Here is a 16,151-nt window from a genome sequence, read left to right as displayed (position 1 = left end):
AATGAAAGAAAGGAAAATAAGTAGGATAATTAGCATTTCACCTACAAGAAAAAATAAATAGAATAATTAGCATTTCACCTACAAGGTATTCTACTGAGTATTTTCTGTGCTGCTCATGTTACTGCTGCATGCAAGCTGCCATATTCCTAAACCTAGTCCTGGCTGAAGCTTCTTTATTTGTCATGCCAGTGGCACAACACAACCCCTTGACGAAAGGCAAGGGAAACAGAAGAATCTCACACCCTGACCTCTTGACATCCTACTTTCTTTCACGCAGGGATCACGAAGTGGTTTGCTCCTTTCTTACAGAGTTAGAGTTTAACACTTTGGTATTAATTTACAACAAAAGTTTTCATATATTTGTAATGTGTACATCCTAAGACCCGGCATCAGCATGGTTTTTGCTTGTCATGTGCGTATCCCTTCTCCCATAATCAGAATAATTAGACACTAAAGATTATAAAAAAATGACAGAAGGATAGTTAGGAAATTGAAAAAATTAAGAGCATAATAGAAAAAAGCAAATAACCTGTTTCTCACCATCTTTGTTTTCTGCTTTTGTTATTCCTTGTTTGGATGAGACTGTATGACTTCAAATGATTTCTTTCTGGAGTAAATACTATTTTTTTCCTAACCCTAAATTTACGGGCCTTTTTTTTCCTGCACTCTAAAGTGGAATCTAGCTATTATCTATAAAAGTGTATGTGCATGTGTTGGTATGAGAGGACAGAAAAAGTTTAACAAGCTTTTATTTGGCACCCACTGTGGACAGGTGTCATGCCCGAGGGTTCAAGACAATGGTTCCTGGAACCTCTAACAATGGGTCCCTCAGAGCTTTGATGGTCACAAAATTGTGGGTCTCTTCAAATGTACTTTGCCTGCTCTTTCAAGACACTTGAACAACTGAAGGCTTCTTCCTAGAATCTTACTAAATTGACGATGATATTTGTATTGTTTGTACCATAGACAATAGTAGAGTCCTGCTTGCTCCCATATTCCCTGGATGTATCTCAGACACTGGGATGAACCACATACTTCTTCAGGCTTCTGGGGTTAGAATGTAGCCTTCGAAACATCCTATCAATCCATGAACACCTGTGATGTGTGTATAAGCAGTTGAGAATATTACTCCAGATTCAAATTCTTTCAAGGAGGGAAAATAACTCAAGAAAAAGCAGTTTGCCCTACCCAAACTTGCAAACTACCTCTTCCTACCAACAATCCATCCTTGCATCCATTCTTAATAAGGTATCTTACTTATGTTTCTAAACTGCAAATATGATTCTATTACTTCTCTGCTTAAATTCCTTTAGTCTCCTCATAGCCTTTTGATAAGGGCACTTTGATAAAGTGCCAATTTTTTGGCATCTCAGATCTTTCAGGATCTGAGCTCATTTCTTAAAAGCATTGTCCATGCATTCTATAATACAGCCATCTTGAATGACTAGAAAGATTGTAAATGATTCACTTTCTTTTTCTTCCCATGTCTTTCTGCATGCTGATTTCTCTGCCTTGACTAAACTGTCATCACGTTTTGAAAATCTCTTCCCAGCCAATTTAAACTGGTGACGTTCAACAATTCAAACACATATAGTATGCTACGCACTCATGAACTTGGCTGAGAAAATAAAAGGCTGTAAATATTTTCCATAATTCACTTTGAGTTATCACATAATTATACTTTATTTGAAAGGGTTTTCTGGCATGGAAGTGTTCATATTACTCATTAAAGTGTTCTATTACTCATTAAAAATTTAACCAAAATTTGAATCAAGTTAATTTCTGCTACAACTTTGACAAATTTACTAAAGCTATAAGAAGTTAATTCTTAATTTATTAGATGTTCTACATATTCTCATTGACATTTGTTGAAATTTTTGTCTCCAATGACTATACTGAACACAGTCTTTATTATTAATTGAACTATGGTTATGAGGAATCAGTGTGTATTCTACTAAGGCCGAACTAAACCTTATTTATATAATCCTAAAATGAAAAAAATATATGCACAAAATATAATATTATAGTTGAAATGCTTGAGCTTTCCTTTATATCACTCTGCATAATAATAAAAGTAATAAAATAAAAGTAATATTAACATGCAAACAACAGGACCTCTACTTAACCTTATTTAGTTATAATTAATCTATTACTAAATGATATTACATGAAAAATAATTTTATCTTCCCAAAATAATTAATAATTCATAGCTTTCATTAATTCAAATACTTCCCCCCTCCCTTTTACCTCACTTATACATAGAAGAAAAATACTGATTTTTTTCAAAGCCCAACGATATGCTAAGGCACTGGAGAAAGCAGCATTTGATTCATTAATTTTCAGGAACACAGAGCTAGTTGTGCTGCTGAATATATACAAAGCTTCTGGGCACCATACTGATTGGGATTGAAGAAATTTCAGTATGTTATCACATTCCTTATGACAGGATGTAGGGTACTAATGTACTGAAATTGTCGTAAGAAACAAACGAGGGGAGACAGACTGTCATGAATGAAGGTAGCTACTAATAATAAAGGAGTGAGTATTGCACTGTCCTGAGAATACTCATTTTTAAAATGCTTCTATTTAGCATATCTCCTGATTTTGATCACAGTTTTGATTATTTTACATAGTATTAGGACATTTGATAGATTCATTTAAAATGGTGGTTTCTGTTATTTTTGTAATAAACATGAAATCTAAGTTCACTAACATAGGCCTGAAAGAATAATAGTCTAAAAATAAAGAAACAAATGGAAAAATATAAAGTGCTGGTGGAATTCATAGTTCAATGACATAAATGTAAATGTGTTTCTAATTACACCAGGAAAATATTGTAAGTGGTTCAGCAAATATGAATTTTCCATAGAAGATTCTCATTCTTATTCATGTTATTTTATATGTTTAGTGAGTGTCAGTGATATTAATTCTATACCAGAATCAAAGTAGGAAGAATGTCTGTTGTTGTTTCCATTTGTTGTGGTTAATTTAGTAGAAAATAGCCAGCCCCTTAGGGTGTGTCATGAATTATACCTATTTGCTATTGTCCAATGTTTGAAGGAATGCACAAGGCTAAAATAATTTAGAAACTGACAAATAATGCCCAGATACTCTCTTTGTAATAGTGTCAACTTAATTCAATTTTATCTTTCTCTGTGCTATAAATTTTAGTGTTTGCCTAGTAGAGAAAGTTATATATCTTTTCCTTAAACATATAGCACTTGTAAGGACAATATTTACACTGGCTTTTTAAAAATGCAGTTATTAATGAAGGATCATTCATTTTGTATTCTATTTTCACATTATGAAAGGAGGAATAGAAAATATAACACTTTTCATCAGCGCTGGGCGTTTAGGATAGTCAAAAAGCACTGAGTGGGACATACGCTTTCATTTTAGGGTCAATAGTCCACAGTCCGACACTGACAGGAAGGCAAGGCCATTCTGTAACGAGGCCCACAGGCTCTGAGAAGCCCTATGTTCCGTAATGGCAACTGAGAACTCTGGGGAGCCTTCAATGCAATGACAGTCTCAGGGTAAATTCAAAATGAAAGTTTTATCTGATAAAAAAAATAAAAACAAAACAAAGGGAGGCAAAGGAAACCCTGGGAAGTGTTAGATATGTCTTTTACTTTGATCACAGTAATGGTATCACGGGTGTAACTCTTCACATTGTACACATTAATATATGCAGTTCTTTGTATATCAGTTATACTTCAACAAAGCTGTAAAAAAAAGAGTTAATATAGGAAGTAAAGGTAAGAACCATGAATTTGGAGGAAAAGCTGTAAGAAAATTCAACTTCTTGCTTTCTTGGTTCATCTGAGTTCACTGAGTCAGTTACTCTGGGAGGAATGTTTTTGGCTAGGATTGCTCTGATTGGACAGACAGGGAACACTGCCTGGGGTGCAGGAAACAGATAGATTCTGGGACGTGTTTGGAATGTGCATATGAAAATCTGATAGCAAGAGACAGCAAGCTATCAGTCACTATATTAGTTTCCTAAGGTTGTTATAGTAAAATACCCCATACTGGGTGGATGAAAACAATAGAAATTTATTCTCTCACAGTCCCGAAGGCTAGAAGTCCTAAATCAAAGGGGTTGTCAGGGCCATGTTCCCTTCAAAGTCTCTAGGGAAGAACCCTTCCTTGCATCTCCTGGCTTCTGATGGCTGCTGACCAGCTTTGGCTTTCCTTGGCTTGCAGCTGCATCAGTCCAATTTCTGCTTCTGTCTTCATATGACCATCTCTCCTCTGTGAGTGTGTGTTTGCAAATTTCCCTCTCCTAATAAAGCACCTGTCATTGGACTTATGGCCCAATCAAATCTAGTTATGATCTCATTTTTACTTGATTACATCTGCAAAGACCCTATTTCCAAATAAGGTCACATTCACAGGTACCTAGGGTTAGGAAGTCAACATATCATTCTGAAAAATATAATTCAACCCACAGCGGTCACTTTATAACAATTAAATCATAGATGTAAGGTGAACAGTTATAGGAGAAATAATTTGGAAGCGGGGTAATGAAAACAAGAAAAAATGCCCCAAGATATGCATTTATAAAAAATGTTTTAAAAAACATGGAAGAATATTCACATAATGATGGCTACATTAACCTAATGGAAAAATAGCTTATAGTAAAAACTTTTGTTCACTTACATTTCTATGTCACATATAGTCTATAGGATAGATTCCTAAAAGTGAAATAGCTGTATAAAAGGTATAGAATATTATATATATTTTCCTCCATTTTAAATGAAAATTTCCCCTTACAAGAAAAAAGAAAGATTTTTTCACTCTCTAGTCCCACCAAAAATTTTTTTTGCTTGTGTAGGAAGTTGAATAAAATATATTCTAATGAATTTTTTTTTTTTTTAATTTTACGTATTTATTTATTTATTTATTTTTGGCCGTGTTGGGTCTTCATTTCTGTGCGAGGGCTTTCTCTAGTTGTGGTGAGCGGGGGCCACTCTTCATCGCGGTGCGCGGGCCTCTCACTATCGCGGCCTCTCTTGTTGCGGAGCACAGGCTCCAGACGCGCAGGCTCAGTAGTTGTGGCTCACGGGCCTAGTTGCTCCGCGGCGTGTGGGATCGTCCCAGACCAGGGCTCGAACCCGTGTCCCCTGCATTGGCAGGCAGATTCTCAACCACTGCACCACCAGGGAAGCCCTATTCTAATGAATTTTAAGTTTAATTGACCACAGGATATATTTTTATGGGACCACTTATCAAAGGGAGTATTGTCTTCCTGAGATTACCCCCTTTGCATTTCCTTTGACTAATCCATTGGCAGAGTTAAATAAAAGAAAGACAAACTGAGCGTGTAACACTGCACTTCAAGTCCCCCTCTTTCCTGAGGTATGTAATTCACGGAGTTACATATCTCAGTACTCAGTTATCTGGCAACCACTACTTTGCTACTGTGAACCCACCACTCACAGTTCAAGTTCTTTATTGTCTTTTGTTTAAAAACAAGCTGACCTCAAATCTTGGATTTTAATTATTTCTTACAGTTTACAGAAGAGGCAAAACAGAGAAGTACTCACTGATTAAAAACAAAAACAAAAACAAAACTCTAGGTCCGAAGATGAAACTTACTTTCCTTAATTACAAAATAGGAAAAATAGAGACTTTAAAGATTAAACAAGGAAAATAGTGCCGAAACATTAGCCCCAACTTGGCACATGGTAGGTATGTAAACGTGTGTTGAATATGAATGTGCAGAATAAAGGTGGATTGTGCAATTGCTCAAACGATTGAGTCCAAAACAGAAAATGAAAAACAGCTGCATCAATTAAGGTATCTGCAAATGTCAGTTGAAAGATATTTTGCTGCTAAACTATTTAGTGGATAGATGAGAACTAGAATGGTACATTTCCTTTAGCAAACATTTTTATCATCAGGCCTGGTTGAGTAATTTATGAGAGATGAAAAAGATCAATATCAAAAATTCTTACAACAACCTGTTTCAATTTGTTTCAATCATCCTAACAGTGCCTGATACTAAATACAAATTAATATTATTTTTATGAAAATGTATATATAACAAAATTTTGTATAACAAAAAGGATATTTTGCAAAAAAGAAAAAAAGTAATAAACCAGGAATAAATCTGATTACCAAATTGGTAGTTAGGAATAGGTTATGGACAATAAAGGGAGTGGAATTCCTTTGAGGATACCTTTTTATATCATTTTGCCCTCCAAATTATATCAACATTTTTCCATATTTAAAAAGGAAAATTAAATGTGTAGGATGGAAAAATGCCTAAAACTGAGTAGAAATGCAAAACAAAAATTATAACCTTATATAAAATTGATAACCACATGGAAGAAGGAAAAAAAGAATTAATCCAAGTATCTTTGAACATGGTACTTTCGAGATTCTCAGCCAGATATATTCTAAATCTTGAAGTTAGTTACTGGCTTTGCTATTGTTTGTAGAATTGGAGTGATAATAATAAAACTATTTTTTAACAAAAGTATTTGAATGAGCAAGTAGTTTAATACATACATTTTTCAGATGTGGTATATTGAGGACACAGTACCATTTATGTAGAATCCCTGCCCAAAGTGTTTAACCTGAATACAATAATGAAGAAACAATGATATATACCCTAATTTAGATTCACTCAGCAAAACAAGTAGCCTTGATTCTTCAAAAATTTCAATACCATGAAATACCAAAGAAATGAGGGACTTGTTTGGAATAAAGGAGACTAAAGATTCATGGCAAATCCTTGTTTGTATTCTGGGTTAATTTCTAGAAATTTGAATCTGTGCTGTGTATTAAGTACTATTAGTAATATGGTTAAATTTTCCAGAGGCGATAATTATATTGTCGTTAAGAAGGAGACTGTATTTTGCGGGGGGGAGATATATACTAAATATTCAGAGCTGATGTGTCATGACACCTACAACTGTGTGTTTCACTGTGTGTTTGTGTGGGGGGAGTGAGTGAGTGTGGGAGGGGGGAAGAGAAAGAAAAGGTGGAAAGAAGGTGGAAGGGAGAGAGTGAGGGAGAGGGAGACATATTTAATTGGTGGATCTAGGTGAAGGTTATATATTTTATTTTTTAAAATAAAAATTGGGATAAATTATTCTTCAGAATATGTTTTATTCTAGCTTCATTAGTTCTAGAGGAATATTTCTACAAGATGGAGTCTGGGTAATCATTACTAGACAAGTTTATATGAAGAAATGTGAAATGTATTTTGGACATTCTAATGTAAATGTAGGAAAAAATATAGAAAAAAATTGAAATAAAACACAAAAGCCTCTCTTCTTTTAGAACTGGAATTTAACTGTAAAGAATATGATTCCTCTGTCTTATCTGTCACAGATTAAGCCAACAATTAAAACATCATCTGAGAAATTGATTAAGAGAAGTTAAATATCTTGAATTCTCCAGAAAACGACATGTGATCTTGTTTTTAATATGAAGGCGTGTGTGGGGGAACATACGAAGAATCTGGAAACATGCATTTCTAAAATTATTACTATTTTTATCTCTAAATTTTCACAAAAGATTAAAGTACACCTTAAGGAAGAAACCCTATCCTTTTTGGGAGACAGAGTTAAATGATTAAATGTTTGCTTTTCCTTTCTCTTATTTCTACGAATCTTTAATTTCTTTTCCAGGCATTTCATAATCCTTCACTATTCGAGCAAGAACCAAAAGAAACATAAAAGCACTATCTGATACAGTGCAATTTACATTTTATAACACAACAACCTTAACATTTATAATAGTGAAAATGTTGATATGAGAAAGTTTGAAAGTAGATGGAAATGGCAAATAAGGGAAATTGATTTGAGTCAGTCCTAAGAGAAGTGATTTTGGCCAGCTGCAGCTAAAATTGTTTTAAAGCTTGTGGATGGACTCTAGCAAATCTGGTATACACATCTAGTCTACCTAAAATACAATGCATAGTCTTCACTAGCATAGTTGTTCTGACCTTTTAGAGAGATGGGCACAGACGTCTGGTGCAAGACCCTTCTCTTGGATAGAATGAGCCTCATGATTAGAAAGGTCTTTGGTAGCATTTTAGGAGTGTGAATTAAATGTTTTTATTTCAGGTCAATGCCACTAAATGAAAAGGGTGGTCTGATTCAAATGATTATGTTTCTTATGTTCCACCATGAATTTATACGAGTGAACAGAATACACATTAAATATAAATGTAGTACATGATTCCATCAATTTAACTTTTTCTATGAACATGAAAGTAAATAACAACACCTAACAATAAATTGCATTTTATCTGCATCTCCTAATTCCTGTAACAGACCCTACAACCCCATTTACCTATAACAGATTAATGGATGCTCACCATACTAAATATTCAGAGTTAATAGGGTGACTATACCTCCAGGCTTGCCTGGGACTGTCATAGTTTATACCTGCTTCCCAGTGCCCCATCCAACGAATAGCCCCTTTCTCTTTCATAATCATTCAGCTGGGACAATGATTTACATGATAACTTTACTAACATGTCTATGTACTCCTTGCTCACACCAGTTGAGATACATACTTAAATGTTATCTTTTTTATGCCACACTGTTTATGCTAGTTATTATTGCAGTCGTGTATTTTAATGAAAGAACATACAAACTGATAAATATGAATAAAGTAAAAAGAGTTTTTGTATTAATGAAAACTGAGTTGAATAATTTGTAAAACTCCATAATAACAATTTTCTCTCATTGCTACCCAATTAAGCATGGGTAAACACTGTAAAACATATTTTTAATTCTGAAAATTGATATCTATGCCTACCTTACATGGGGATACCTGTATTTTTATATTTTATGTTTGAAAACATTTAAGGTATGGGTATTTATTAGTCACTACTGGAACATAATTTTTAAATTGGTCATAATTGCATGATCAGTTTCTAGTCACTGCATAATCAGAGGCCTACTCTATTAAGAATTGCAAATAGCATATTATTCAAATTATTAAATATAATTCTGCTTTAAATGAATACAAATAGCAAGGTATAACCTGGTCCTTTTTTGCTATTTCAGTTACCATTCTTTGATAACAATGTATTCTTTCTCCTTTTTCCTCTTTTCCCTCTTTTTCTACGAAAAATAAATTTTAACACTCTGCTTCCTTATAATTCTATAAGAACTGAAAATCCCTGAGCCTGTAGCACACTTTCTTTTGCTAAGGTTTTATTTGGGAGTCTTTTGATGGCAGAGCATTTTTATTCTGCTTGAATGTGCTCAGCTCTCTCTAGCTATCCAGTCTCAATTTCTCAGCATAGAAGAAAAATTGGCTTCTAGTTTCATACATCTTCACTTATAGGGGAAGAGAAAAATATCACCAGTCACATTGTATTTGCACCTCCTGTCATTTTTCAATAAGTGTACTTCTAAAGGAGAAAAAATTTCTGCCCCCTGCCCCATTAAATATACCAAGTTAGAGTACCTTTAATTTATTGATGGAATACTGCCTGTAACTGACATATTTCTGACCCAAATTATTTCTAATAAATCTAAAATGCCAAACGTGATTTTCCTCTATAAATTGTAAAACATCTTAGAGAACAAAATTATTGTTTCTAACAAGGTGAATTAGTGATTTCTCCTCAACTGTGCCACTGTGTGAAATGATTAAAAAGAATAACAAGAGTTATCTACAACTGTACTGTGAGTCAATCAGGAATGTACTCAGCTGCAAGTAAAAAAAACCTAACTTTCGTGACTTAACTAAATTGGATTTTATTTTCCTTATTCACAAGAGGGCTGAAAGAGCCAGCTGTTGATGTCGGATCAGCTGTTCAATGATGCCATTAGAAGCTTTTTATGGTTTTTCGTGCATCTGATGACTGTCTGTGACTGCACCATCACAAGATGCTCCTGTAGTTCCAATCATGAAATCCCATTTTAAGGGTATAAAAATGAACAGTCAAAACGATAACCTCAGCTGCATCTCTACCTTTCTGTTGGGAAAGAAAACTTCACCCAGAAGTGATTACGGAAGTCGTTTGTTTATATCCCATTGCTCAAAATTGTGTCATACATCTACCGTTAGATGTCTAGGGAAGCTGAGAAATTGTACACTTAACTTTCAGCTTCCAAGGTGAAAAAAAGTAAGAAAAGAAGGAGTTTGGAATTAGCGTTGGGTGATACAAGTTGCAGGGTACACCACGAAAGCTGCACAAGGGCTTGACATGACCACAACACAAGAAAGATAAAAAATAATTTGCCCCAAGAATTTGAACAAAGTATGTCTTACCTCAACAAAACTCTTTAAAATGCAGCACAGAACTGCTGTTATTGAACCAGGAAGAATTCACAGTGTCTGCATGAAGTGAATATTTGTATTATTCTTCAGTACTTTAACTACCAATGCCACAGAACAGCACATACTAGGCACTAAGTACATATCTGAATGAAAGAATAAATACCACCACAAAATATATAGCAGGTGGTAACTATTAAGTATTATAGATGTTGTTAAACTGAGATGCCTTTCTTAAATGTAGATTCACCCATTTCTTTATTACTTTAGGAAAGATTTTCAGTAGCTAATATGTAATAGTTATTTTGATAGATGTTGTGAGAGAGGAACATAAATATACGCACCTAGTTTCAGTCCTAAAGGCATGCATTTTTCAACTGAATTAAAAATAAAGGGATTTCATATATGTTCTATACTGAGTTAAAATTGTTGAATAAGCACATATAATTTAAAAAAAAAGAGATGTACTAATAAGGTGTACTCAAGACAGAAAGAAAAATGAAGACATGTGAGTTTTAAGAGGTACACTACTCATGATTTAGGGGGTCAGTAAAAACTTTATGGAAATGGTGACCCCCAGATCATTTCAGGGCAGTTAATAAAAGTGTATAACCCTCCCTTTGTGATCATGAAAAATTGGCAAGTCTCTCTTTATTCTTGCTAGTAGATACTGTGCTTGTGATTGTATATTGCTGTAAGATCCGAAGACATAAAGGGAAGCAAAGGGAATCAGAATTTATTGCATGAGATTGTAGAGAACAAGAATGTGTATGTTCTCTTAAATGAATTGCCTCTATCAAAAGAGCTTACATTGCTATCAGATTTAACAATGAAAATAAACATAGGGCATGGCCATAAAGATGAAAAGCCATATGTAGTAATAATAGATTGCTAATTAGAACATGTAGGGTGAGAGGTGAGATTTAGTACTTGGTACAGGATTATCAAAACTTTAGGAGCTGTCAGGAGACCATCTTCCCCAGCTCTAGCAGGAGCTTTCTCTACAGACTGTGGCAGAATCAGCAGTTGAACTGTATCTATGCAAAAATGGATGTGCTAGGAAGCAAAAAACTATTTAAATGAACAATATTTTAGGTTCTGTGATATGGAAATAGGTCCTTGTTTTCAAACTGTGTCATGAAAACAGTTGTTTATAATTATTCTAAAATGATGCACATACATGAAATTTGTATAAATCAATTTCTTTCTCCATTGATTTACAATCTCTTTAAGCCCTAAAGTCAATGATTCTTACTGTGCTTTCTCAAGAGCTTTATTTTTATTGTATGTCCTTCTTAAGTCTAATTTCCCCCAACATTCTGTCCTCCCATTTTATTCATTCACCAAATATTTACTCAACATCTATTATGAGTCAGGCACAGTTCTAAGCATTAACTTCATGTTTATTTGCCAATATGTCTATTTTATTTATAGTCAATGAAGAACTGAATTATATTGTAATAGCACATGCCTAAAGTAGTAAAAGTTGTAAGTGATGATTGTTGAAATGGGAATGATACAGAGAGGATTTAGCAGTTAATAAAATCACAGGAAAATGGGATAGAAGTAGTGAAATGGAGAAACCAACGATTCTTCTCGCTGTGGAGCAGCATATTTTGGAATAATAATCTAGTTTATCTTTGTATGTTCCTACCCCTTTTTTCCTCCCACTTATACTTCAGGGATTTTTCTATCCTATAGCCTATACTACAGAGGGAAAAAATATTATTCAAAGAAACTGTTTCCTTTTCAAAATATCCAATGCATCATTCAACCGTATATGAGGTTCTCAGCTAATGGAGCCAAAACATTTACAGTTTTTCTACCTATACCTATACCTACGTGGAATCAGAAAGGAGGGAGGGCTTCCCTGGTGGCGCAGTGGTTGAGAATCTGCCTGCCAATGCAGGGGACGCGGGTTCGAGCCCTGGTCTGGGAAGATCCCACATGCCGCGGAGCAACTGGGCCCGTGAGCCACAACTACTGAGCCTGCGCGTCTGGAGCCTGTGCCCCGCAACGGGAGGCCGCGATAATGAGAGGCCCGCGCACCGCGATGAAGAGTGGCCCCCGCTCTCCGCAACTGGAGAAAGCCCTCGCACAGAAACGAAGACCCAACACAACCATAAATAAATAAATTTAAAAAAAAAAGAAAGGAGGGAAATTGATTTAGAAGAACAGTCATTTGATCTAAATGAAAAGTACTGCTTCGCAGAGTGATATGTAATTGGAACTTCTGCAACTGCGTGTGTTAAATTACCTTCTTAAAATGACTACAAAGCTTATAAAACAAATGGTGATGTTTTTTAGGAGGATTTGTGACATCTGGTTTTCACGAATAAATGGTATCATCTGTGCCCAGGTAGAACAGTAAATATCAATAAGTGCAAGTTATGTGTCCATCATCAAACTCTTTGAGCATTTGAATTTGGTATTTAAATTTACATTAAACATGACTTTCCTGCTTTTGAGGTAATTGCTACAAAAAGGTATTCTTGCAAAACTGAAGTGTTTCCAAATAATAACATAAATAAACAGTAGAATTATTCTACATAAAAGTACAAAATCATTGTAGCAAGAACATCCAGACAACTATCAATTTATTTCCTACAATTATTCCTTATACATCTAACCTATAATTTACCATGTTTCCCTTTGACAATGCCAAGGTGCTGCATGCAAGCTTTAGTTGGCCGGCCACGACATGACACAAGTGGTTGGTACTCTAACCGACCAGGAAAGGACGTAATATGAAATAGCTTTCCCACTACCACCTAACACTGGAAACAGCTTTTCTAGCCGTTTGAATGCAGGATAATTCATTTTCCAGCAAGCACTGTGCATATTGAACTTGAAAAGTATAAGTAACCTGGGCTTGAAGAGAATCAGAAAAAAGAGCTATTTGCTGGCCATCTTTCAGATTTGAACACAGGATAAAGTAAGAATTCTTTTACTGCACATAGCTTCACTAAGTATTAGAACAGACAATGGCAGGGGAGAGAAATTTATTTTAATGCAGTGTTAATAATGATAATAAAATCTTAACAACTGCTAAGTTGGGACAATAGTTCTAAACTCCTATTTAAATCTACATATATGTTTACCCTAATTAGGCCTGGTTAGAGACTATTAAATCTTCCCTTAATACTTACCTTTATTACTTTTGTTTTGGATGGGTAGCCTCTCAGCTAAAGTAGATTTAATATTTTTCTTAAAGGAGTTGAGGTGAAAAGCACATGTATATCTTCAAAAAGCAGAGAATGAAATTAAATTATGAGGTTAGAAGGAACAGTATTAAAATATTTTCATTGGGTGGCGATAATTAGCAGTTATGTTTCAGAACTGCGAAAAGGATTATTACAGGTATTGATGATTCAGGGTTGTGGCTTGAAGTATAAGCAGAGGAACAGGCAGACTGAATGCGCTGCTGAGGAGGGCCTGCATTCAGCTTGTCTAATCTGAAGACTCAGGTTTCTTTACCTCTGTAATAGTGCCTGACAGTTTATGCCCTCAATAAAATATTTTGTGAATGGAATTGAATTTAATGTGAAGAAGGAATATGTGATTTCAATCATGTGTGACTGCAACGGTCAAAGACCAGGCAGGAAAACAGAAACCACACTAGGAATTCAGTGGAGGGGATTTTATATAGGAAATTAGTTACCAAGGTGTTGGAGAGCTGAAAGGGCAAATGAGATCCCAAGGTGAACCTAGAGAGAGAATAACTCCAGGAGTCAGCTAGCCCTTCTAGGACTTGGGGAGCAGCAGGGTAGAGGTGGTGGTTAGAAGAACCTAGAGCTTAGATGAAGGACCCCGCAAAGCCTGGTAACACCGGTTCTTCCTAATCCTCATGAAATTGTGAATATTAAATAATATACTCATAAACTAAATGTATTTAAATGCTTCCCAGTGCCAGGTCTGAGTATGTGTTTATTGCTTTTGTTATTATATCATCATTACTATCACCATCATGAAAAGCACCCAGTACAATATGCAGTGCCTGGTAGATAATAAAACTCTACTCAATATAGTATTTTTAACCTCCCTGGAAGGAAGTACGGAAAGTAAAAATACACTGTAAAACAATATGCAGATACTGCTTACTTTTACTGTATGATAAAGCTCATGTCTTATTAGAGAATTTAAAATCAAATGCTCATTTTTATCTTTAGTTGTTAGATTTTGGCATTTTAACTTTTCTAATATGGAGAATGTCTTAAAATAGTCCCCCCAGAAATATACTGCAAGATTTAACCTCTGGTGAGTGTAAATATGCCTGTACCCTTTCTGTCCTTTTCAACATATCCACTGGTACATGCTGTGTTGATGCTTTTTACAAGGATAATCAATCTTAGGTTTTTCAGTGTGTCTATTTCCCACGTTACGGACTTCCACAGCAGTGAACTCACACTTCATATGGATATAAAATTCACTTGCACTGTAAACAAGGGGCTGTTGAGAAGAAAATCATACAAACAGGTATATGTCTTCTCAGCACAGATGGTGTTTTCATTTCATTGAGTCAGCTCTTGCCAGCACTACAGCAGTTGCGTTTTTAGCTATGGTAAAGATAAACTGGCTCATTGCATTAGGGTTAACATTGCTTTTTGCTATTCTTTCATTAAATGATTAAACATACACGGTTATAGTCTAACAACTGAAAGACCGAACCCAGAATTTATCAGTGTTAATGCAGCGCTATAGTTCCATGGATAGGCAGCACATAGTGAAACCACTTATATATTGTCAACCAATAATAAACCTAAACTAAAAATAATTAGTTCTGACATAAATTCAGTAATTATAACACACTTTGAAGCTCTTTCCCTTGTGTTCATTCCTCATCAATAAATCCCTTTCCCATATACTTTTTAAGCCAAAAATCTAGAAAGCTCAGATTTTTCTTTTTTAAATAGGAACCCTCAAATAGTAGGATTCTTTCTATATGAGCAAGTGAATAGCCAGTAAAATTCACTTTAAAAGTTTTTGAAAAAGGAATGCTAACTAACTCATTTGTTTCTTTTATATCTGCCAGACAGTTATTTAATAAGTATCTCATATATATTAATTATTTTAATTCTCGAATTAAACCTGTGAGGTAGAGTTGGAATCAAGGGCTATATCCACAGTCCTACAACCGTCCACTCAGTGATTCACTGGAAGAAATCACATGCCTCAGCATAAAATTATACTCATGGCTAAGATTTATTACAGTGAAGAATACAGTGCAGGAAAGGCAGCACAAACATATACACAGGTTGAAGCTAGACAGGGCAAAATTGAGATTTCCTATCTTCCTCTGTGGGGGACGGCATGGGCACATCTTTCTCTCTAGCTACTAACTGCAGAAAAATGTGTGAGATATCCTTGCCCAGGGAAGTCTACTTGAAACTTGGAGTCCAAAACCAGCCATGATGCAAACTCCCAAACTAGGTAGTAGGTACATGTAATGAATCATCATGTCTCACTTTAAACATGCGAACAACCTGGTTCATCTTGACCCACTGCTCTAGGCATGTAAAAATGTAAGTCATTACCAAGCAATTATAAGAACATCCCAATAGTTTAGTTTTAATGTTCGACCAAGGGCCATCATGATGGTAACATATGAGCAAGAACTGAGTTAAACAGATCTGTTGTGTTAACTATTTCCTCTCAAGAGCACAGAGTGGTTGAGTAACTTACCTAAGGTTACACAGCTAGCAAATGTCAGAGCCATGTTCCAAATTCAAATAACATGGCTTCAGAGATTCCATACTCTTAATTACTAAATAATAGTTCCTTTCTAATATCATTTGCCATATATTTGAAAGCCTGTGTTTGAGGGTTGTTCAGAGGCTTGGTGATGTCACCAAGGACCCAAGCAGTATCCCATACCTTTTTCTGTCCTGCCACTCTCA

The 16,151-nt window shown here is 35.1% G+C and overlaps 1 long non-coding RNA gene across 1 annotated transcript; it reads left to right on the top strand.

Annotated features, from left to right (window-relative positions):
* Positions 1 to 323: 323 nt before the first annotated feature.
* LOC309632544 lies at positions 324 to 12,406 on the top strand. Its single transcript, XR_014246969.1, has 2 exons — positions 324 to 4,714; positions 7,315 to 12,406. It is a non-coding gene; the product is annotated as an uncharacterized lncRNA (long non-coding RNA).
* The last annotated feature ends 3,745 nt before the right edge of the window (positions 12,407 to 16,151 follow it).

Source organism: Balaenoptera borealis (assembly GCF_965194805.1).
Source record: "Balaenoptera borealis genome assembly, chromosome: 7".
Taxonomy (NCBI): Eukaryota; Metazoa; Chordata; class Mammalia; order Artiodactyla; family Balaenopteridae; genus Balaenoptera; species Balaenoptera borealis.
This window is presented reverse-complemented; position numbering and strand designations above follow the sequence as displayed.